Here is a 24,554-nt window from a genome sequence, read left to right as displayed (position 1 = left end):
ATGCACGCATTGAAGTCCAGTGTTTGTGCTCTGTTTGCAGAGGTATTTATGTATTTTGATGGCCTGCATAAACAACTGTAGATTGTTCTCGCTCTCATATCTTTGTGACGGCATAACACAGTCCTTCGCCTGCTTTTTTCCCCCTTGCTCTCTGATGCACACTTTGTTCAGCAGGGAGGTAACTATACCTACACTGTCTTTCCTCATGCATCCCTTGATAACCAGAAGGCCTGGTGGCACTGCAGGCCAGAAGTTGCTTTTGGGTTCAGTTACATTTCGGACCTTGATGGTTAGTTCATGGCTTTTCCGAATATAATATGACTTACTGCAAACCATGCTATTAATCTTTCAGTTATTCAGGTAATGAAGCTAGGGATATAAGGAAGGTAGAAAAGTACAGTTATTTTGAAGTTTTTTATATATATATATATATATATTTATATAGTTATATTTAGGTTTTCTTCTGAGGTGGCCACTGCCTTGCAATATTGTCATGGCTGAACTAGCAGACAACTTATGTACCAGACCCTTTTGAGTTCTGTGATGCTGAATAATTTTTTCTGTGAAAAGGCATGGTATTATTACAGTATAGCAGTACCCCTTAGTGTTCTGATGTGTGTTAGCCTCTAACAGTGCAGAATGGCTGAGGGCCAGATTAACTGCTGAGATCCTGAGCACCGTTACTGGAATGTAAGAACGTCGGTGATGTGAGTGAGGGCTCTTACTGCCGAGTCAGTAGAGCAAATAATCTGGCCCTTACTGGCTTACTGCGTGTTGCGGAGTGTTAGAAGCAGTAGCAGAACCAGGACTATGCTTTGAGCCTGTTCTTTTGGCTCGGTCTTTGGCTGTTATAAATCAGTACAGTTCCACTGACTTCATTGATATTTCCTAGCAAAGATCTTTCCCTAGCCTTACAGTTTTGTCTTTGGAAAGAAAATTCTACATAGATAATGAAAAAGTGGATCGCTGAGCAAAGAGTCAGAGTTAGAGAGCTTTCCAGATATTTTCTATGGATAATATTTCAGCACAGTGTCAAAAGTATAATAGCTTTTATATACTCTTTTAAACAATTATAATGCGGAGAGAAAGGAGCATTCTTCAGAGATAGTTTGTTATATTAAAAATACTTAGCTGCCTTCACACACATTTTATTATGTGAGATTACAGTGAAATCCAAGGTAATATTTTGATCTTTTCATGGTAATTAGAGCCCTCTACAAGGGTGCTCACTGAGGTAGAAAAAATTCTGACATTTCAAGAGGAGAAATTACACAGCAGTGTCTTTGTGATGGCCCATGTAATCCCTTATTTTTATTTCGAATACCTGAGTTATGGCTGTGTCCTCCTTTAGAGTGCTGGTTTGTCAAAATCCAGTAGGTGATAGTTGTACAAACTGGAGAATAGTGGTAAATCTTTGATGTGCTCCTCTTCTGTCAAGCAGTAATCCACATTGTCGAGTTTCCTTGGTTTAAGTGGGCTTTGGAGCTTTTCATGTTATTTACTGTTTGCGGAGTTACGGCTGTTCTCAGGACAGAGAGAAAAGTCAGGCATGGCTCTGGGTCTGCCTCACAGTCAATGGAAGTGTTTCTGTTCCACGTAATGCCAGCCTAACTCTGTAATGTAGCCAGGTCAAAATTTCCTTCCTGAGCACCAGATTACTGAAGGACAGATTCTGTTTTCTCTCTGTATGCTGTGGTGTTACAGACTTTAAAGGGCTTTCGGTGAAGTTTTTGTGAAAGGGACATATTACCAATGAATACAGATAAGTATAGCAGAATCTGGATTAAATTAAGAAATTGATCTGAATAGGAAAATGTTTACCAAAACTCTGAATTTTAGACCAGATGTTGATATAGCTCTTAAACTTAAGGCCAAATCTCAAAGTTCCAGTGTGTCGCAAGGCTGGGAGAGACTGAGGAAGCGAGTTGGACCAAAAATTGAGGTGGAAAAAAACAGCATGTTAGTGCTGGATGGGGACAGAGACATGGAGAGCAGTATCTTCTTTCATCACAGATGTGCGTGTTTTGGAGAGAAGTAAATAGCATTACTTTTGAAATTTCCTCCTTTAATTTCCAAGTTCTTTGCAATCAAGTGGATTTGTATTATCATCAGCATTTTAGAGAAGACGACTGAAGAACAGCGAGGTTAAGAGACCTCATCCGATGTCACACAAGAAGTTGGTGTCAGATCCAGAAATAGCTTCCCATCCGTTGCACTATGCTGTGACATAATGCTGCTATATAGAGAGGAGCTTACTTTGCATCTGTGCTACATTATGCAGCTGCAGAGAGCATTCAGTGTTGGGGACTGTAACGGCACAGATAATCTAAACATAGAAGCGATGGAAAAAGTCAAGTGATAAAACCTGCGTCTTTGTAACCTCCCCTAGCAAAACAGCAAATCAAAATATGTATCATAGGTGGCACAAAATCTCCTAAAAAAGCAGTCGAGCAGTATCTGCAAAAAGAGAAAGGTGCATTAAGTAGACCGTCAGGAGATGCAGCATGTACGTTCTGTTCAAACATCCTCTTTCTAGTGACAAAGGGTCCCTAAAATTAATGAATGTTAATACATTATGATTAGGCCAGTGTAGAAATGCTAAGTAAGACTTTGCTTCAAAACCTTCTGCAGGCATTAAAGATTAAGATGTTTGACAGAGAAATGCGTAAGCTAGTAAACAAAATCCTGCCTCCAGCGAAGCTAGGCTTCTTTAGACCCAATGGCAAGTTGCAGTCACAAGGAACATCAAGGTTACTCTGCCACTGTTGGAGATTGATGACCTTATGTCCAAAAGTTAGTGTGTTAGAAGCCAGCAAGAGTAGGCTGTTAATTCTCGAGGACTAGACACTACAGATCTCTCAGTGTGCATGTGTTGCATAATGTATTATGGTTGTGTTGAGAGAATATTTTTAGATTCCTGTTTATCTTACTGATGAGCGGTCATTTCCTTTAATTAAAGATCAAATAAACCATCTTTGCCACATCCTCTCAACCTACCTAAAGTCTTGTAGTAGTTTTCTGTCTCTTTTTTTTCCTACAAAATTACCTTTGTTCTAAAGGATTCTGGTGAGCAGTAAAATAGGGTGACAGCTCTAGAATGCCACGAGGTAGGTTGTTCATTTGCAGATTACTCCCTTTTCTCAAAGCAGGTGATTTATTTTTCCTTTTTTATTAACCACAAACATATGGGAAGTCTGAACCCTTCTACTTGCCCCCCCCAACACAATCACACACTTCTAATGAAGTGCAAGGTGTAGCTGCTGAAGAATTGATGTCCGCTCTTTTAACATGCAAGTGTACACAATACAACCTATCATGAAAAAAGCAGCATTTGTATATGAATCATGTTAAGGATAGCATCACGCAGATTGATATGCAAGATAAATGACACTTAAGTGTGAACAGAGTCTGAATGCTGTGTTACATTGGCACACGCTAATGTAAAATCTCTGTAAAAATTCCATTTGAGTCTTTTAGACTAAATGCCTTTTTGCTTTTATATGCACACAGATTTTTCACATAGATTTTCTTCATGTTAACGGCAAGGCAAATTTCTGCTGTATTGCATACTGGCCGTGCTTGAGCCAGTAATACCATCCTGTAATCATATTACCAAACTGGCACAAATGAGAAACAAAAATGTAACGCAAGCTTTTGGAAGAGAGTCACGAGATGAAGATAAAGCACTTCCTGGCTCCCTAATGGTTTTGTTTCTTTTCAAAGGGAAAAAAAATATGCTTTTATCAGCTTTAAAGGCCAGCTAGTAAAATACAAAGGTTAAGCATTTTTACTTTACTTTTGGATCCAGTATCAGAAATTCCCATTCAGGGGCTGGATAGAGCAGCATAAGCAGTCAGTTCTGCTTGTTTATGGTTCTTCGCACTGGCACATAAGTCAAGGGATCAAATCACACGAATGGTCTGAACCAATAAGGAATTCTGCTGTGCTGCCTGTTCTCATGCTGCTGTTATCTGACTGTGTATATTTTTATGCAGACAGGGCAAACATAATTTTGTTTTTCTTATTCTTCCAGTTTCGTTATACTTTATTGTCCTTTTTTTGTGATTCATTTTCTGTTCTCTCTTGGTATGTTAAAGGGGAAGGCTCAGACAGCTGGAAGAAATAAGGGCTTCTTTTTCTTCTTCTTTTTTTTTTTTTTTAATGACTCATTTGTAGTCCAAGTTGAGTCGCATAAGGGTAAGTTTTCCACCATTTCTTCATCTATCTGTTAACTCTTCTCTGATGGGACATCTCCTTTTAAAGCCAGAAGTTCACTGTAAATTGTAGAACCATTCGTGAACACCTGGGTAACCTGGTGGGTCTGCTGATTTCCACATCATATTCCTGCCACTGGGACCTGTTCAAAATACACAAACAAAATTTATTAGATTAAACCAGGAAATTTGAACAGAGGTTTCTTAGTGCTTGTATTGAGAAACAGGTAGCCATAGTAGTCGTTGGAGCTCTTATTTTCTTGTCTTGCCGCAGACTTCTCTGTTACGATGAACAAATCTCTCGAGTCCCTTTGTTCTTCACATCTGTAAACATGGCAGTAAAAAACTATTTCATGAGGCTACTGCGGGACTGAATGTACTGACAATTGTGGTGGTAAGGGCCATATAAAGTAGCTGTCATGGCTAATTTGTTGTTACTACTTTGGAGTTTGGCCAAAGATTCTAGAAGGCTCTTCCTGGATTTGACACCTGCGAGAACTATGACGTTAAAGCAAACTTTTAACTGAATGTATGTTGGCCTTATTGCTGCCTCTTATGTTTTAATGACACTTTGGCCGTTCTATTTGCTAAACCATTTTCCACTAAACTTGCTATTGGTTCCTTAACTCTTAATGTATAGTGCAAATCCATAACTTGTAAGGAAACTTATAGTAAAGGAGCAGTGTATTTTAGAAGGGACTTTTCTGCTTTTTTTCAGACAACTTGACATTTGAGCCAGTGATTTCCAACAGGCTTTGCAAACATAAGCAAACTGGCATTCTTGCAGATCAGTGTTGTGCTGGATGGCTTATCTTGCTGTGGGAATGATGCCCAGGTTCCTGTGACTGTCTTCCCATTCTTTGTGAGGGTCTGTGTGTCGATTCCTGGTTACGTCTGCGAGATCTGAGGTTGTATCCAACCAGGGCTGCATCTAAGGTAACCAACCCGTGCTCAGTGAAATGGTTAGTTCTTGCTCTTTTGCTGCAAGGAAGATTGCAGCCATTTTATGCTTAACAGATGTCTGTGCTTATGGACCAGTATAAAAAAAGAGGATTGAGAAGCAGACAAGAACGAGAGGACGATTGGGAGTAAACCATTCATCTAATCTATCCTATTTCAATACCTTTTGAAAATTCTGCTTATTGCTGTTGTTAACTGTAGCTATAGCAGTTTTTGTGATACTTAGGAAGTATCCTGTTTTTGTAAAATTAATTTTTTGTCATTGTTCTAGTATGCCAGACGTCAGCAAGTATTGAAATTGCTGTATTGTATAAGAGCTATAGCGATAGTCAGGACTCGAATATGCAGGCGGTGAGCAAGAGCAGAAAAGTCAATCATGGCTGCAGTGCTGAAAGAGCACTCACTTCCTATACAGCACCTGGAGCAGCTCTGGAATGGCACTTCAGCCTTGGAGACCTAGTACTCCTCACAGCCGTAACAATTTAGAATTAAAGCAGGGCTAAAGAGTGTTAGAAACTGTCTTTTGGCTGGTGTTGCATATTTTGATTCTTAACTAAGGTTATTTAGACTCCTCTGAGAAAATCATTAAAAATATCTGTATCACTTCCTTAGTATCTTTTGTTACATGAAAAATATTTATGGAGATATCATTACTTGTACTTTAGTAGAGCTTTGGGGTCCTAGCCAGGCTTTATATACTGAAAGAAAGTCTCTGTCCTGAAGAACCTGCTATAATTTATACCCCATCTTGACACCAGAGAATAATTTATAGATGGATTTGAGAAAAAAAAAAAAAAGTAAGAAACTTAAAAACGTGAGTGCTTCTGAAAATTAAGGGTAGTGTTGTGTTCCTACGTTTGGGATAGGGCAGTTGAAAGTTTCCCTGTTAGTCTTGCTTCATCTGCTTTTGCTTTGTGCTTCATAGAAAGAGTCTTTAGTTAAAAAACAAATTTTTTTTCTGAAATTCCAAAGATTTCTGCCTCAGCCTCTACTGTTTTCACGGAGATAATTCTATATCAATGAGGTTAACTGAAACTGCACTTGTGCAAATTCAGATTGTCCACTATGTTCCCGGAGGGCTCTTTTAAGGATGGGCTTTGAATCTCTCTGGCTATCCTAAAGCAAATACTTTAAATAAAATAAAACCATATTCTAAAAACTCAGAGCAGCTCACTACGTTGGTTTCTGTTCTTTGCTTCCAGCATTTAGCTGTTCAAGTTAAGAGAGTGGGGGAGGGAAGGAAGAGTCACCCTTTAGTCACCTTTAATTGAACAGCTGAATAGATAGAAAATGCAGGAGTATTCGAATCTCACAAAGAATGCGTGGTTCTGAATCTTTAGGTTTCCTCACTAGCTCTGCTTGGCAATTTTGCAGACTTTTGAAGCAGAAGGTTCTCCTACCATGGCAGTAATATAAGCAGTATTTCACTTCTGCATTTATTCTACTTATCTTCATTTGATTCCCGTGGAAGCATTCAGAGTATGACGTATTATTGCCCGCTTAAGGCAGTGCAGAACAAAGGCTTAGACCTCCCCCAAAATCATAAGATTGGCTTGAAAATCCTGAGGATGGTTTTTTAAACAATGTGTATTTGGGTTAGTATTTGTCTTTGGAGCGTATTACATGAGCTAGCACTGTCTGCCCAGCTATGAAGGTTAGGAATGTATTTTAGAAATTATAGCTGAGATTCTGGTATATTCATACAGAAATTCGAGTGCGTTGCGGGAGACACCACATAGTACAAGACACTGATCACTGTGACTCAGCAATACCATGTTAAGTCTCCTAATATTTCAGAAAATGACAAAATCTCCTCCTAAATTATTGTCAAAGCAATGATCACAGCCCTGAGCAGCAGCTACTACAACTGCAAATACGACACCATTGAGAATCACTCATGCTCTTTTATAATAATTTTTTTTCAAGAAAGTTACCTACTCTCCTAAGGAGATGATGGGTATTGAAAAGGTATGGAAAGATGGGTATTGATGGGTATGGAAAAGGGTATTCCCCACTTTTCTCCTTTTTCTAGCTCTTTGTATCAGCTTTTTCTTTTTACCTCCTCCCCATAATAATTTATCCCATGCGTCAGGATCAAACAGTCTGAGTCGTCACCGTACAATGCTCATTTTTTTGTTCAGATAGGAGAATGCCTGTTCAGCCATTACTGTGCCGCAGAATGTGCCTTTCAGTTGGCCTCTCCATCTGCTGTCCTGAATTGCCAGACAAATGCAGGTTTTAGTAGCCTGCAATCAATCATTCTTCACAGATACCCCAAATATGCCCATTTTTCTTCCAGTGTTCTCTTAGCTTAACTAAGATGTTATGTAGAAGTCATGTAATGTCTTCTTGTGTAGTTCATTGGTAGGTTTATTTAGAGAAGAGAGTTGTAAAAAATAGGGCTTACGTTAGAAGCAGCTGGTGATTTTGGTTTCCTTAAGAAGATGCTGCAGAGGAGCTCCCGATACCAATATTGGTGTGGTAACAAAAAGTCGGGGTTGCTGATGCCTGAAGCAGCAAGAGTTCTGCCGTGAACATCTCCGAGGGTCTGAGGTTGGGAGGCTGGAACCAAGGGCAGAAACGGCCTGAGGAACGTGACCCTTCCTGTCGTATTGTTTTGAGTCTTTTGTTTGATGCTGCCGAAGTATTTTACAGAAGTGAGCATTGATATATTTATTAATAGCTTACAAAGAGAAAATGAATCACAGAGAAACGTATAAGAGAAGGATATCTGAAATCAGATAATGAGTTGGCCTGGATTGGACCAGCTAAAACCTGCTTTGAGAACGTCTATATGTTGAGTGACATCTGGCACTTTAACAAGAAAGTCTGTTGTTTCCCTAGAAAATACTATTAGGAGGATGGGATCCTTCTGTTTATTATTAAAAGACACTGTCTTGAGAATTCCGGCCCACTGAGGTTATGATGTTTACCTGTAAACAGCTCATAGGTCAAAGTCCTTCATCACTAACCTTAAAAAAATAGGTGCGCAAAGATCTATTTCTGTTGTTAAGAGACCAAACTCTCTTTGTGGATGTAATGTTACTGTTTAGTCAGTAGAATGCAGAGTGATTAACAGGATATTTTTAAGGACTTATTTAAGGATTTTGTGCAGGCCTTCCTCAAAAAAGTTCTAACCAGGATTTATTTTGAAGAAAGGCAAAAAAAACCCCTATGTTTTCAGATGTGCAGCCACCAGCTGTTTTCTAATTTCATATATACCTTGTTAAGGCATTGAACTATCAGCAAGGGAAGAAAGGCTCAGTATAGAAGCTGCACGGATTTCTTACAGTTCTGAAGCGTGAACTGATAACAAAACAAGTCAGCACTGAGACTACTGATTATGCTATAATACTCTGTTGATATGAAAGTTAAAAGATGAATCCCAAACCACTGAATTGTTGGTTATCTCAGATGTCTCCAGTGGATCTTGTGCCTTGCAAAATTCCCATGTTGCTCCAGAGAGAGAATCAATTGGATGTCCATTGACTCCAGTGAGTTTTAATGAACGCTTTTATGTTTGGGCAAAGTGGGCGCAAAATATACTGTAACTGGAAGAATAGCATTTTATATTGACTTAGGCATTTTCAGAAAGGTAGGAATGATGTTTTCTTCTGTAGTGCAAAGTAGTGTTTCAGGATTCTGGGTTTTAAGTATCAGAACAATACAGCAGAAGATAGGGGAAAATCCTCTTCCCACTGCCTTCTCATTTTGAATTTCAGACACTTTACCCCCACCTTTATAGCAGCGGTAAATCATATTTACAACATGTAACATTTCAAGGTTAGATGGCAAAGTGTTGAGTCAAAAAAAAATTGCCTTCCCAGGGATACTCAAATATTTCAGTTCATATTTAGAAGACAGTGCTGATGTGCAACTGGTTGATTTTATTTCAGAAATGGACAACAGAACGATTCATCTAGACGGAGTCAAACAGCTGATTTCCACCTTAGTGCTCACTTTTCAAACATAGTCTATGATCAGATATCTTGTATGCTTGTCAAGGCATTTATTTATATATATATACAGCACTGCTTCTGGAGCTTTTCAAGTTTTTCAGACCAGTATGGCACAGTATTTTAGGTATGTGCCAGCAAGCTAGGTGTCCTCATCAGGATTCATTCATATATAGCATCATCGAGTTTTTCTTTTTCCTCTACGTTGCTGTGTCTTTATGCTTACTGTAGGAAAGAAAGCAAGAGATCAGAGGAGATGAGGAAATAAAATGATTTCTGAGAGTACTGAAAATCAGTTTCCTGTGCTGACAGGAACCTCTTGATGGGCAGTAGCAAGCCGTGAGTCAGAGTGCTCCTGGGCGTGATGGGCACTAACATGCTGGGCTGCATGAACAGGAATTAGCCAGTAGATCGAGGAAGTGGTTATTCCCCTTTCCTCAGCATTTATTAGGCTGCAAATGGACACTGCATTCAATTTTGCCCTGACCCCTGGCCCCAGCACGAGAGAAAATACTGGTAACTTTGAACAAGTGCAGTGGAGGACTGCTGAGCTGGTGGGGCTAAAGCAGATGGCCTGTAAGCCATGGGCTAAAGCAGATGGCCTGTAAGCCATGGGCAGATGGCCTGGAGAAGAGGAGGCTTGCAGGGGACCTAATAGCAGTCTTCCACTACTTAAGAGGAGGTGAGCAAGAAGACAGAAACAGGCCCTTTGCTGAGGTGTGAGGCAAGGGAACAAGAAACAGGATAGGAGGGGAGAAAATGTCATTGTGAGGGTAAGCAAGCATTGAAACAGGGATCCAGAGAGATTGTGGAATTTCTGTCCTTAGAGGGTTTCCAGACCTGACTGGAAAAAGCCCTGATCACCCTGGTCTGAATTCAGTGTTGACCCTGCTTTGAGCAGGGGACTGGAGTAGAGGTCTCACAAGGTCCCTTAACCTGAGTGAATCTAGGATGCTATGGAAAGAATACTAATCAGAAAGGATAATCTGGAGAAGGTTGAAGGGGAATGGGAGTATAGACATACAAAATCAATAAGAGGGCGTAAAGCTAAGCATAATAAAGTACAGGTCACTTAAGTATCATCTATCTTAATGTATCATCTTTTTCTTTCCCCAATTAGTGTAAAAAGTAGATCAGCAAGTTCAGTCCTACCAGGAATTAACAGTGACTTTTGCAAATAATTCTGACCCCTTCTTGCCTTTCGACGGTGGTGAAATAGCCGTTGGCTACCACATTTCCATCCTTTATATTTTTCTCATTACTTCTTGTCAATAGAATTTTAAGATACCTATAAAGATTTAATGATCTCAGTGTCTTTTCTCTAGCTTTGTATGTTTCTAATTTTAAGCAGTTCGGTGTTAAAGCCAACATTTCCTGCACACAAAAGCCTCACTTTGCAACAAGAGATGGCAAGCTTTGGTCTCCCTGCAAAGCCCTCTGGAAGACTGATCCTTAGATATCCAGGACTGAATCCTTCCCAGAGAAATTCTGATTCCCGGGCTACTGGTAAAGTGAAGGCAGTGAATCTCAGATTCTTCGGCAGGTGTAAGCGCATCCTTGGCAAAGGGTTGAGCTGCATAGCAATGACCTCATTGTTTTCTTGTGCTAATGGAAGGACTAAGGCTTCCTCAGTTTCCCTGGTAAATCTGCATCATTTGTGTATTCAGATTGCCTGTTCCCCGAGCTGCCAGTGACACCTACACGTAACACTCCCTGTAGATCATTCCTGCTCTTTGCTTGATAGGCAGCAAAGGATGCTGTCGAGGGCTCGCCACCAAAACATGGGCAAAACTTGACACCCAATTTGTAGCCCACCAGCTATTTTGCACAGATTAGCTCTCTTGCTTCACCATCATTTGTTACTTGGCCAAAAAGTGTAATTGTAGTATATGCTCTTGACCTGAGCTTGATTTAGGCTATTATAATTTGCAGACTTGCTCCATTTCTTTGAATCATTGGTGACAGAGTCTAGTGATTGTAATTACCTTCTTGACTTTAACGTTTTCCAATAGTAATTTCAGAAAATTCAAAGGAGGCATAAGCAAGCAAATGTGACTGCATTATTGCAAATAAACATGCTGTAAAAGACCCGTTGTACTTTTTATATCTACAGTATTGATGTTTCCTCCCAGTGAGGGATGCTATACCCTACAATATTTACTTACTCTTTTCAAATATAAATATAGTTGTTGTGTCAGTTTCGGCTAATAGTTATATAGTCCCATTTTGAAGCAAGGCGTTTATCGGATAAAGGTATAGACAACCTGGGCTGATTTTTTTGTTGTGATTAAAACAAAAATGAGAGTAAGTGATGCATTGTTAACAGCAGACAGAGGAAAAACTCTGATCTAACTGAGTAGACTTAGAGGGTATTCAGAAATGAGATTAATACTTTCAAGGGGAAAATAGTATTTTTAAATTTGAATCTCCTGAAGCTAGGAAATATTTTATATATAAACTATAAAAGGCCCGTGAAACTCCTTTTCGGATGATAATACTGTTTCCAAGAGCGTAGTAGAATTTAGAACAGACTCTCTGTCTTTGCAAACGATGATGATACTTTTCAGCTTTGGGAGACAACATTATAGTGACTTTCAATTAAAAATTAAATGTATTCATTTAAGCCTTTTCAGAAATGTTGTTCAGAGGCAGGACACCTGTAAGATATTTGAAGTTATGTTCATGTGTGTTCTACTTGGAGGGTACACCAATGCATAAGAAGGTTAAACAGCCTCATTGCTCAGTGAGTAAATAGCAAAGGAAAGACCAGAGCATATCATTCCTATTCCACAAGTCTGACCACCAAATGTATAGCTTTCCTGACCTCCTTGATCAAAGATAAACATTCCTGAACTGTAAGTATGCCAAGCTATGTTTTCACTGCAGGACTTGGACCCAGTTTATATGGGTGTCACAGCTTCCTTGCATAAAGCTCTGAAAATGTCGTACTTTCAGCCAGCCAAACAGCAGTGTCGGTCTGGGGCCTGTAATCTTACTTTTTACTCTGTAACTATTGCATTTTAAGGGAGTGAAGGCTACTTTTCTGTTTAAAAATGCTTTTTGCAGAAATAAAAATCATAATGTCTTTTTAGCAAGAAAGATTTCTCTCTAAATTTACGTTAGCAGGTCAGTAACCAGTACAAGCTCATCAGTATCCTATTTTCCTGCAAACCTGTCCTGAACAACGCTCTAAATTATCCCATCTTACAAGTGGTGTCCCTTTTTTATCGGTCGGAAAACCTTTACAAGCCTCATAAGAGTCCTTGAAGCAGTTACCTTTGAACAATTACATTGGATTGTTATAAATTTTCCATATTGTTTTTATTGCCTCTCTGAAGTGATCTGGGATTTTATGTCCCTACTTTTTCATGGGGTCTGGTTCTCCTGACAGATGTGCACTTACATCTCCCAGGAACTCTGATGCAAGGCAGGCATATGTCTGGTTTGGAGACCAGACCTCCTCGTGTTCATATTGCGTTTGTTCTTTTTTCTCGTTAGGCAGTCTGTGAGGTTAGAGGGGAGAGCTGGGATGGCCATGTCCCATTCCTAGCTGTCCCTCTCCTTCACAGTATAATCACTTCCTTTCCTGATATCCCGTCTGCAGTGAGTTACAAAGTAGTGAGAATAGTTTGTACCTGCGTTTTGGCTTCTAAAAGAATATCTCCTAACACTTAACAAATCTTAAATAATGACAGGAAGGGGGAAGCTGATCCTGCGGTCAGGGGATTAGGTGTACATCTCATCTCCCCGAGTCAGGGTGGAAGTGGGCTATTTTTATCGGTTTCAATATACCTGTCCCTTTCTTTACTATTCTGCAAACATTGAGATGTTGAGCAGGCTCCTATTGACTTTTCATACTTCCTAGATAAGCAGTTACTCTGCAGGTTTTACATCATGTATACAATAAGACAGATGTGTTTCTATCAAACTTACTGAGCATATGCTGCCCAGTTAACTTGTGCGCACGTAGCAAATCCAAGGCATTCTGGAGTTTTAAATGCTGGGAGGTACAGACATAGGCAACGGGAGCTCGGCTCCCTTGCAAGCTTGTCGGAGTTAAGCAGTTCATCTCTCTGGAAATGACACAGTACTCCCTTTCTTTCACTCTTGTCACCTTGACATATGGATAGAAATTTCTCCTCCTACCAGTTTGTGTAGTGTTTTGATTATAACTGGCACCTCTGGACATCTAATGCTACAGGAGGAGGAAAAAAAAAACAACGCTATATGAGGCCTGGCACCTATGTTGTGATGGAGCTGATGCACTGAAAAAGTCCGGCAATTGTACAAGACAGCCTGTGGCAGAGCTTGGATTGAAACACAGGTCTCATGAGACCCAGTTCTGTGATTCAATCCTACTGTTATCTCTCTCCTAAGTGTTTCTAATATTACTGTAGTGGCAACAAATATAATTAGCTAATGCTTGTACATTGTGTTCAGATCCTTAAATAAAAGTCAGTCTACCTGCATGCATAAAGTGCCAAGAAATATTACAGTTAGTAAACTTCTTGTGCAGCAGGGTATCTGAGATTAGCATGGCTGGTGATATTGGGGTGATTTTCATTTCTTTTCATTTCACGGTCTTTGCTTATGAAAAGGAGGGAATAGCTGCTAATTAATGTGGGCTTTTCATTTTTCTGTGCCTAATACCTTTGTTTATGTGGTCTGGGTCATGAAGGCAGTCAGGAACTGCTTCTAAGTTAAGTGTTTAAAAAGTAATATGTAGTAAAACCAGCACTATACAGGTTTGGCTTTGAGGACCAACTTAAAAACAGCAGACTGAAAAATCCCTTATAATGATAAAAAGGAAGGAAAAAATCTATCATTCAGTTTTCACTTCTGTGAATCTGTGTTCAAATCCTGTCTCGGCACAAAAGCAAACGATAGTGTGGTGCTCAACACTGCAGAGCTCAGGCATTGAGCTGTCTGCTCCAGAGGTTTGAGGCTGTCAAGAAGCTTGTATGCTCATTTGTAATGCTCACTCACGTTAATACTAAAATTCATTAAGAAACTACATGGAAAGTGCAAAGCTTCTGTGCTAGTTAAATTCCCTAATCCTATTTTGAAAATTTAAATGGTGGATAGGCTTTAGGCTGATATTCTGCACAGGAGGAAATTTCACTCTACGTGAGTGAAAGGTTCACCAGAAAAAGGCCAGACTGATCTTAGTGCAGTCCTGCAATCATTAAACTCATCCCATCCTGACATCGGGAGGGAATGGTTGCATAATTTTGAAAGGCTTTTTTGGAAATGTCAGATCATCCAACTTTATTCACAAATTATTTGACTTTGACAAGCTAAAAAAAATTGGTCTCCATCTTAAAAAACTTGCTGCAGGTATCATGAAGGACTGACAGTTTCATAAATTGAATAACTTTGAGAGTAAGAGAGAAAAAGCCCATGTCAGTATCAACTCTTACCAACAAATTAGATATTTCTGACTGATAGAGCTGTTGGAAAGCTCAGCTTTCAGTATTTGTATCTGGAACTGGACAGCTGGATTGGGAAATGCCTCTTACCTGGAAATCTTTATCTGTTTATGTGGCTGTAGGGTATGATGAATGGAAGGAAACTTTGCTTTATCAATAGTACCTCATCCAGGTTATTTCATATCTGAAGTGGAGTGATTTTGCTTTATCTCTGTCATATATTTGCTCTCTTGACCTATCTTTGCAGACTCCAATAAATAGTAGCTATTTCCTGCTGTAAGTGGACACACGCTCCCAACTCAAACGTACAGACCAGTCACTGATAACATTAGATTTCAGGGTGTGCAAGGCAGCACGTGAAAGGAAATCAGATCGTATGCGTTCTGTTCCTTTATTTTCCATTCAGTCAGTGTACGACCTTGGGTAAGTCGTTCAACCTTTTTGAGCTGCCTGCCCTGTACAAAACAGTGCTAGCCTAACTTGGGTCATAAACAGAAATGCTTTTCCTGCCTGCAAGCGCTACACCTTTGATAGTGATCCATAAATAATAGGAATATGGACCATATTTGAAGTAGATTCCTAGGAATGAGAAGTCAGCATCAGCGCCAAGGCTCACGCGTGCTCCATTGCTTCTCCTTTTTATTTATATGCTTTGGATTTATCAAGCACCTACAGGTAAGACAGAGAGAAACGCTGAAATGCACAAATGCCTCTTAACATACCCTTCGTTTCTCTGCTTGCATTGCTGCTTCCTGCTGAATAGAAAAAAATGAGGTGTCTATGGACATTTTATATGTGCTCTATGCTCTTGATTTTCCTTTGTTTGGTCTCATTTATACAATCGCAAAGCATTTTATGAGAATATGTCGTTCTTGCACCAGGATAATGGACATTCTATTGCTCTCTCTCTCTCTCTAGACATTGTTGGAAACATGAAGTGTAAAATCAGATTCATTACCTAAATTCTCAGAAGGGAACAGGACATTAATCGCTACTTGGCCTGTTAAATCTTGTTGTTCATTGTCTCCTCCATTTAATTAATTATATTTCTGCTGCACATTCAGAAAAACTGCATCAGTGTCCCTTCACACAGTGATACTTACACATGGAATCTGGAGGTTATGCAAAACATATTTGTTCTGCCAGAACATTTACAGATGAGATTTTTTTTTCCTTTTTAGTTCACAAGACATGTTTGCTGATGCCAGCTATCCAACAGCAACAGTAGCCAAGTATACGGTATAAACACAAGCTTCTGATGCTTAGTGCTATACAGGAATCATCACATAGTTTCCCTCTGATGCAGAGAGTGAAACGAGGGCAAAAAAATCACTCTGTATTTTATTAAGGCCCGGAGTTTTGAAACTTTGAGGAGTGAAACCTCCGTTTCAGCTTTTCTTGTTCATTAATTGCTTAATATGTTAAAGGTTATGCATCAGATAAATATTCTTTCCTGGTGTTAGATAATATGTGGGCTATATGGATGCTAGATGGGACTCCTCTTTACTATCATAAATATGACAGTATAGCATGTCTGGTGTGTTCCTTCATGCAACCTTTCATTTTCTGGGGGCTGAACCATTCTGAAAACCTATCCCGCTGCTTACCTTGGAGCAGCAGATTTTTGTGACTCTAGCTGTGGCTGTCTGTGCTGAACACTAGTTTTGTCTGTACTGCTCAGTGCGTTTTTATGTAGGCAGTTCAGATCATCTATCAACGCAGCACTGTACCCAGGAACAGCTCACTCTCCTGAGCAGGGGGGCAAATTTGCACAGATATACTGGAATATCATCTGATGTTACTAAAGTACTGCTCTGGCCTATGATGCCATGTCTTTGAGTCACACTGTGGCACAGCTTTGTGCTCGGGGCTAACCTGTGTACTGCTAGCACAGTTGGTGCACTGGGAACACACCATGAGAAATCTGGTGAATCTCTATTCAGCACATGCAAAGGATGCTCAAGGCTTTTTCTCGTGGTGCTATTCAGTTTATGGTTCCTATCCCATATCATTAAACCAAAACACAAATTGTTAACTCGTTGACTTTGAAGAAACAACTCCACTAAGTTTGTTTTCGTGTGGTGACTTTCTGTTTCCTAAGGAAAACCAAAGCTGGAAAGATCACCACTTGAATTCTCCTTAATTTTTATGGAGGGGAGGAAAAAAAGTGAGAAAAAGCAGAGCACAATGTGTAACTGAGGAGCTAAAACAAAAGATGCTGATATGTTCTGCGGTTCCGAGTGGTTTGATGCTGCATTAGACAGTTTGTGGCAAAACATTGCTGTTCTCCAGTGCCTCAAAGACTCCCAGTTCCCTCCCAGCTTAGGTTTTCAGCTAGTGACTGCAGATGTGAAACAAGGCAACCAGAAAGCACATTCCTCAGGAACCGGGGACACTGGGAACTCAAAATCAAAACAGACTCAATCGAAGTTAAGCTGTTTGCTTGGGAACTTCTTAACCAGGCAGACTTACTGTATAGATGTTTTCAAGAGGAAAAGCTGAGTGCTCGTGACCTTCTTGCTAGAATCAATGTTTTCCAGGTTGTTCTGTTTCAGACTTAGCTAGATTTTGGGAAGAGAGAGGAAGGACACGAATTTTTACTGAGCATAAGACGACAGTGTTGCTTGTCCAAGACCCAGCATCAAAGACTTTCAAAAGTAAAGGTAATCTCAAGGCCTGAGGCTCTTCTGTAGTCCTTGCACTTGCAATGCTTATCACTCGTCTGCCTTAAAGCTCTTCGCTAATACGGACTGAAAGGCTGCAACTCGTCTCTGAGGTCAGGAGGTGACACTCTGCCTATAGAAATATGGCGAAATTAAGGCAGAGAAGTGCCTAAAGCAAACTGGCTCACTGAGAGCTCTATCTTTGACCTTAGAGATAGAGATTCAAAGGCCTAGGCGGTACTAGGGGGAAGCTTTACATTGTTACTTGCTCTCTAAAATGTGTGTGCCTAGGTTGGTGCCCACTTGCCTGTTAGTGCAACAGTAGCAGCCGGGGCACTACTAGCCAGGGCCAGGGGGTCTGGCACCCCCCCTCAGTTATTTAACTTGACTGGAGACAAGCTCGCTTGCATCTGTAGAATTGTCTCTCTCTGCGACCACCATGGCTTCTTCAAACCCAGTGGCCAACTTTCACTGCCTCCTCAGCGAGCTGCTGTCTTGGTGATCATTCTTAAAGCAGCATCCCCTGCAACGGGGGGATAGCAGGAGGATCGCAACTTCAAGTTACAAAATGAAGTTTCTAGCCCTCACAGAGGAAAGCCATGGAAATTTCCCAGAGAAATTAAACCCGATAGCACAGGCTCAAAAGCAAACAAAGCACCTAGAAGGAAATGAACCCAAATCCCGTGAGTTTTGGGATCCCTGTTCTTTGCGTTTTGAACGGTTGAGATGAGCAACATCACAAAAAAAGACTTTTGAATTTTTGGGTGTCTCTGTTTTAAGCCACCTACTGTGAAACGTTTTACAGCAACATGTGCACTCATGCCATGGTTTTGATTTTACTAGAAAAACAGCAATACCACAACAAAATCTCTTGCCCAAGGCATATTCCATATATTACTTCTCATTGCTTTGTTTTTCAGGCCTGCAAGAGACAAATGCACTTGTTCCATTAATACAGCCTGTGACTTAAAGTGCAGTTCTACCCTGGAAAAAAATAGGAATGTGAGGTTCTAAGTTCATTTTCCGACAATAGGTTCTGCATTAAATTTGTTCAGATTACAAATGAAAAGGTAGTGTTATTTTTCAACCTATGTGCCTGTAGGCCTTAGCCCTGTGAAAGCCAGCCTTTCCATTCTCATGTGGAAATCACAATAAAGCAGACACAGATCAGCTCGTATGCTTGGTTCAACCACTGCAAGGTGACTACTTATTTTTGTAAAATTTATATTATTTACTGCTGCTACTAAGCCTCATTTAACATGCATATAGAGGGAAATAAAAATTCTAATAATTGAAATATGCTATGAACATTCAGCCAGGGGAATAAAAATATTATTTTCCTACTTTTTTCTCTCTTGAAACTCTGTTAGAGTTTTAATACATATGTTTAAACACCAAAATATTTTTCCTTTATACCCCTCTCCTGTACAGCAGTGATTTCATAACCTCTCCCTTTTCAACTCTGCCTTATCACTGGAAAATAAATCTCCCTGCTACTATTCACATGATGGATTTATTGCCTTTGTGAGTCTAGCATTACCCTTGGTATTACTGCAGCTCAGCTAGCAGTCCTTGTTTTTATCAGAAGCTTTAGACGAATGTCATTAGCCAATAGAGGATCCAGCGTGCACTGTGGAAAATGCATTCATCCTGGGGCCTTAAGCTTTGTGAATAGTAGAGGTATAAATAAAAAATAAAAAATAGGTCATTGGTCTTCCAAATGCCATGCTTCCAAGCAGAGACTGGGAAATTCCAGCCAGAAGAGCTACACAAAAGGGCAAAAATAAGCATCCGTTTTCAAAGAAATTCCAAAGCGCTAAAGAATTTTCAGAGGTTAACGTGGAAAGTCACTGTTTTTCGGGAGAAGGAGGAGCAGAAGGGGATGGTGGGGGGGGTGTTTTTTTTTTCTGAATCACTTGCAGCAAAATCTTTTTCAGAAACACCGCTATAATGGGATTAAGAAGGCAAAGATTCTTAAAAATTAATAAAATTGGATTCAGAGAGCAGGTTGATAGTGAAAGACTTGACTGAATGCCAACTAAGAGGATTCTTCAGTAGTTCTGTTTCCACTGTGAAGAAGCCGAGCCTGCGGTCCTAATGCTGGCAGCAGTCATCTGAGTCAGTGCAAAGTTAGGTGGTACCGGGACTGCCTTACGGGCCTGTACCATCTAGTATTTCGAATATGCACAAATTCGCTTCCAGGCCAGAACAGAAGGTGCAAAACTTTATAAGAATGAAGAAACCTTGCAAGAGCGAACAGGTCGCCTAGAGGAGGAAGGACCTGCTGCTGATCTTCAGTAATCTTTCCCTATGGACCTTGTCTCTCAGTAGGGGTGGTTAGCTTGTGTCTGGCATAGATGACCCAGAAATTTGCTTATATCTGTCACGGATATGTCTCAGATATGTGCATTTCTGTTTTATGCAGAGTAGATGTTTGTCATCGGGTCCACAGCTCCCATATTAGATGTACAAGCATTCCCCCCGTATCTCAGATCTATCTACTTAGCCCCAGGGAGGGAGTCCAAAACTTACAAACCTGACTTAGGTGCTTAATCAAGGGTTAGTTTTGAGAGATTTCTTCAAAAACTTTCCACTATCACTTTTCTGTAACAATAGTTAAGTATTTGAGACAGTTTCTGGTTCACTTTGTTTTGCTACTTGTTAAATGCTGAAATGAGGGCCTTAAAATGTAATAAATAAAGTGAAAATGGCCTACCAGTGTATGAAATGAAAGGAAGTCATGAACAAAAGCATGTTGTGGACTAGCATACTGCTGTGGACGGTTCAATATTATAACAGCAATATTGGTTTATTGCAAGGCTGGGACACGTTCTGGATATTCAATGCAAACTGGCTTTATTAACTGTTTGATTACTTAGAATTGTGCTGGCAAATTTGCTCCATACAATGCAAGTATACTGTTAGTATTTATTCATCCTAGTGATTGTCCATGCTGATAATTAATACTCCTTTTCCTTTACAATGGTAGAAACAGCAAGGCTAAAGCACAAACCTCAAGGATTATGATAAATTTTCAATTCTGTGTGCAAATAGGCAATAGCTGGGCCTTACGTGGTTTGATCCATTACATGAACGTGGTGCTGAGACTAACAAAATCAGGGCTCTTCCAGCAGTTTACCACGTGACTTCATCCTTTCCTTTTCCCTTTAACAAATCATTTCAAGATATAAACGCTGTAATAATGTATTAGTACAACAGCATAATAGGCTTCTGTCTACTCTCATGAGGCTGCTATTTCTGTTACTAATAATAATGATGTGATCCAAGCTGTATTCTCACTTGGCCTTATCAGCTCTGTGTTTGCTGGAAGTATGTTGACACTGACATGTTTGCATTTACATTAAACTCAGCATTGTGAGCACTGAAGCAGAGCGTGGAGTCATGCAAGGTGGGTGCCTGTGAGCTAGCTTGGGTTTGCAAGTAATATTATTGCATTCATGTGATGCTCTTTCTGAACTAGTAGACATAGCTGAGAGCTAATAAGCCTTGTCCCACAAACACAGGTACCCTGTTTCTAGGTTCCAGCTGGAAGTTCACAGGGACATGTGGACTGCAGCAGGGGAGTAGAAAAGCTAATGACAGCTTGAGAGAACATACTAAAAATTTAGAAAAGCTTAGGTAGTAAAGGCCTGATTTGGTGATCATCCACAGCAAGGTAGGATGAGAACTGGCTCTGGTGATCTGAGTTGAGTTACGGCTGCATGAAAGCGATGTCACTGAGAGAAGACAGTATCTGATGCCCAGTCTTGTGCCCTTTAAAGTCAGTAACAGTAGCATAGTCAGGCCTAACGGACAGATGCTTGAGAAAATGAGGTCTCACTTGACTGAAATACACGTGTGGAATTTTGTAGAAAGATGAGGGACTTGGTAATTTGTCTCTCACCTGGAATGCTGCAAGTGTGAAAGTGTGTCTGCTTCTCGCAAAAAATAAACGTATAATCACATGATCGGCTGACGAAATCAAAGTGAAATTGCTAGCAGCCTTCTTACTGCCCTAGCTGTGTTTTTATAGCATTAACATTCTAGCTTTGTCACCTCTGATCAGGGAAAGATAAATCCTTCCTTTTGTACGGAGCAGAAACACTTTCCCTCAGTACATAGAATAATGGTCTCTTCTGTATATTATTCATGTTCCTCTCTTTGTGCTTGTCATTTCTCTATATCCTTGGTTGTTGTGTACCCCATAACTCTTAGTGTTTTTATCTAAGCCTTTCAAATGAGGAAGTGAATGGCTTAGGGAACTGGAAGAGGTTTGGCAGGGCATTAAATTGACAGGCTTGTATAATGTGCCGGTCTGGTAACATCACCCTCTGTGGCTGCTGAAAAACCTCCTCAGGTCTCTAATAGATAGAGACCAGGACTGAAACATCCCTCACACTGTCAGGCTTGTTACTATGGCATGAAGAGGCCTATAGACTGTTTTTTCTCAATGATTTCTAGAAGTACTCTGCAAAATAGCATAGAAATGGAGTGGAGGAACGCTGCAAGTCTGTACTACTTTCCTTTGGTCTTTGGCCCAATAAAGAACGTGTAAGCTATTATACCTGAAATATTCAACTCTTTGTGGCAGCTGATTAGCTGCCTCTTTGCCAGATGACGGTTGAAACTAGAGTGAATGAAACAACGAAAAGGGGGGGGGAAATTCAGGGTGCCAAAGACTATAAACGGAGATTGCTTAAGAGTTAGAGAACTTAGAGGGCATGAAGAGAGGTTTTACCCAGTGTTTCATTTTGAATGTTGTTAGGCTGATACAGATGGTGTTGGGTACTAGCTGCTTCAGCATTTTCAGAAAGCAAATCCTTTTGTTGCTGCTGAAGCCTGTGCAGCCCTAAATCAGGTGCTTGTGTGTTCTGCCCTGTCATATGCTATTTAGATCTAGTGCTTTTCTGCTGCATCAAGCTGAAACAAAATGATTTTCATCCCTGTAGTTAGTAGCTGGCTGCAGTTGGATGAATTGAAATGACTTTTGGGGAGAGTCATGGAGAGGATAAAAAGACTCCCCAAGAGATAAGAGGGGAATGTGATTTATGCTGGTTTGTAATCCTTACAAAGAGAAGGAATAAACACAATGAGAGTCATAAATATCTTGATCCATTTTATCCTTTTTTTTTTTTTTTAAGTGCATCATGACCTTAATATCTGCATCCAGGAACAAGCTGTTGCCCCTGGCTTTCACCAACAGCTGGTTTTCTTTTGATACATCCCAGAATCTTCCTGCTGATTCCTGCAATATGTCAAAGGAGCTCAGCAGTTTGTTGACCTCTCAAGACTTCACTCTTTTCACTGTGGCTTTAGGGGTCCACAGTTGTCCTTAAGTGCAGATGCACCATCAGAAAAAATAGGTCCTTAAAAGGTCCTACTGAAACAGCTGATGATAGCACAAGGGAATTATTGCCCTTGGGTATGTCTAACAATGGTTAATGAGATAATATTGATGACATAAATGGGCTTAGCAAATCAAAGGTATAAAATCTGATCCTGTAACTGTGCAGTGGTAAGCAAAAGGTTTGTGGTTTCTAATGCACAGACGTCTGCCTGCTCAGTCCTGAGGCAACAGTCTCCCTATAAAATCTTTTCAACCCTTTAAAAAGGGCAAACAATACCTGGTTTAAAAAAAAGATCAAGTCATGCTTTTATTTTGATTGTAGTCCTTATTCCCTTTCTTGCTGTTGAATTTTTACAGGAAAAGCCCTGTCTTTGATAGTCTGTAATTAATATTAAAGATGGCTTTGATAGCCCTCTTTGGGCAGAGAGGGCGGCCCTGGCTGAGATGCTGTGCAGCTGCCTTTCTTTTATAATTAGATATTGGAACCTGTTGTAAGACAAACAAAAGCAAACACATACAAAAGGGGAGAGGAAAGCAGCTTCCAGGTGAGTTGTTACCCAAGCTCTTAGTACCTAATCCTTTGGTGCAGCAGTCCTGCGGCTGGACAGACTCATTGCTATTACAGTTAATAGTTATTCCTGGTTTTCTATAACAGGAATTGGACCTCACTTATCTAATGTGTAGACTTGAAGGGGGCTCCTTTTGTTGGGATAACTTAGTTGAGGCTATTTAGATCCAACCAAGGCAAATCAGCTTGTTAATGGAAAGAATTTGTCCCAAAGAGGAGCAGGTTCAGGAAAGACAGCGACATAATCATGAGGTGCAGAGAGCTTCTCCGCTAAAGAATTGTGTAGGAGTTGAGAGGTTATTCACTTAACTTAGTAAATACTTTTGGACATCACAACTTCCCAGCCTCAAGATGACCCCTCCTTGCCTGTGTTTATATCATCTGGAAGCCTCAATGAATGGTCCCCAAGTCCACGCTTATTGGAAATGATTACATCATTTTTGACATTACATATCCTTTGGAGAACAAAATAAAGTAAAATAAACACCTCTGCACTGTGATGTGACCCAGCTGCAAACTGAATTCAAAAAAATAAGAAGCTGAAGGTCTAGGGCTGGATTCAGAGTGCACTCTCAGAGCCGATAAAGAAAAGCAGGGATGGACAGGTTGGAAGTTCAGCTGTAATTCAGCAGTGACTGAGCTGGTCAGCCAAATCCATAAATGAAAGAGGAGGCTGAAAATAAATGAGAAGTGAATGAAAAAGGAGTGTTAAAAGAGGAGATGCAGATATGCAAAACCAATTGAAAACAACTACAGAGGGAGTGACGTGAAGAGGAGAAGACTGGAGAGAAAGAAGAAGTCTTTGCATATAAAATGATGGACATGTGTGTATACAGACATACTTATACAAGGCAAAGCCTGCCAGATTTTTAAGCATTCCTCTATGATCAGAAAATTATGTGGCTGTCTCTCCACTCAGTCACTTTTTGGAAAGAGAGAAATAGAGTTTTAAATTACAAAAGAAACTGCAAGAGGATGAGTAGCTTTCTACAGTACTTCAGCTCCCTGAGCCACATCCCATCCGTAATTTATTAGCACTGCTTTCTCGCTTTGGAGGGAATGGGGAGTTTCCATCACACGCCCTGCCTGCTGAGCATGCCTGCTGGTGCTGGCAGGCCAGGTGGTGGCCCAGGGAAGCCCACGTGCACTTTACGTAGCTGATCCAAGGCCCTGGAGGTGAGCTGGAACAGTTGTGTCAGCTTCAGATCTGTACCTAAGTACACAAACTACCAGCAAGTGCCTCAAGGCACAAGGCTCTGTTCTATTACTGGGTAAACTTAAAGCATGAGAGAGGCCAATTCGGAGGCTGTAGTATAGATCACTGGCAGCTTTTACTAGATTGAGACTGAACTCAAACATAAAAGCTAGCAGTTCTGTGCGCTGTATCCTCCTAGACTATCCTTGCAGCTTGTCTAGC

At 40.3% G+C, this 24,554-nt stretch overlaps 1 protein-coding gene across 1 annotated transcript in view; it reads left to right on the top strand.

Annotated features, from left to right (window-relative positions):
• TMEM132C (transmembrane protein 132C) overlaps positions 1-24,554 on the top strand; it is a 224,707-nt gene that overhangs the window by 92,931 nt on the left and 107,222 nt on the right. The gene's annotated exons all lie outside the window — the stretch shown is intronic.

This window comes from Struthio camelus, chromosome 17 (assembly GCF_040807025.1).
Source record: "Struthio camelus isolate bStrCam1 chromosome 17, bStrCam1.hap1, whole genome shotgun sequence".
Classification (NCBI taxonomy): Eukaryota; Metazoa; Chordata; class Aves; order Struthioniformes; family Struthionidae; genus Struthio; species Struthio camelus.
Note: the sequence above shows the minus strand (reverse complement) of the source record. Positions and strands in the feature narration are given on the sequence as shown.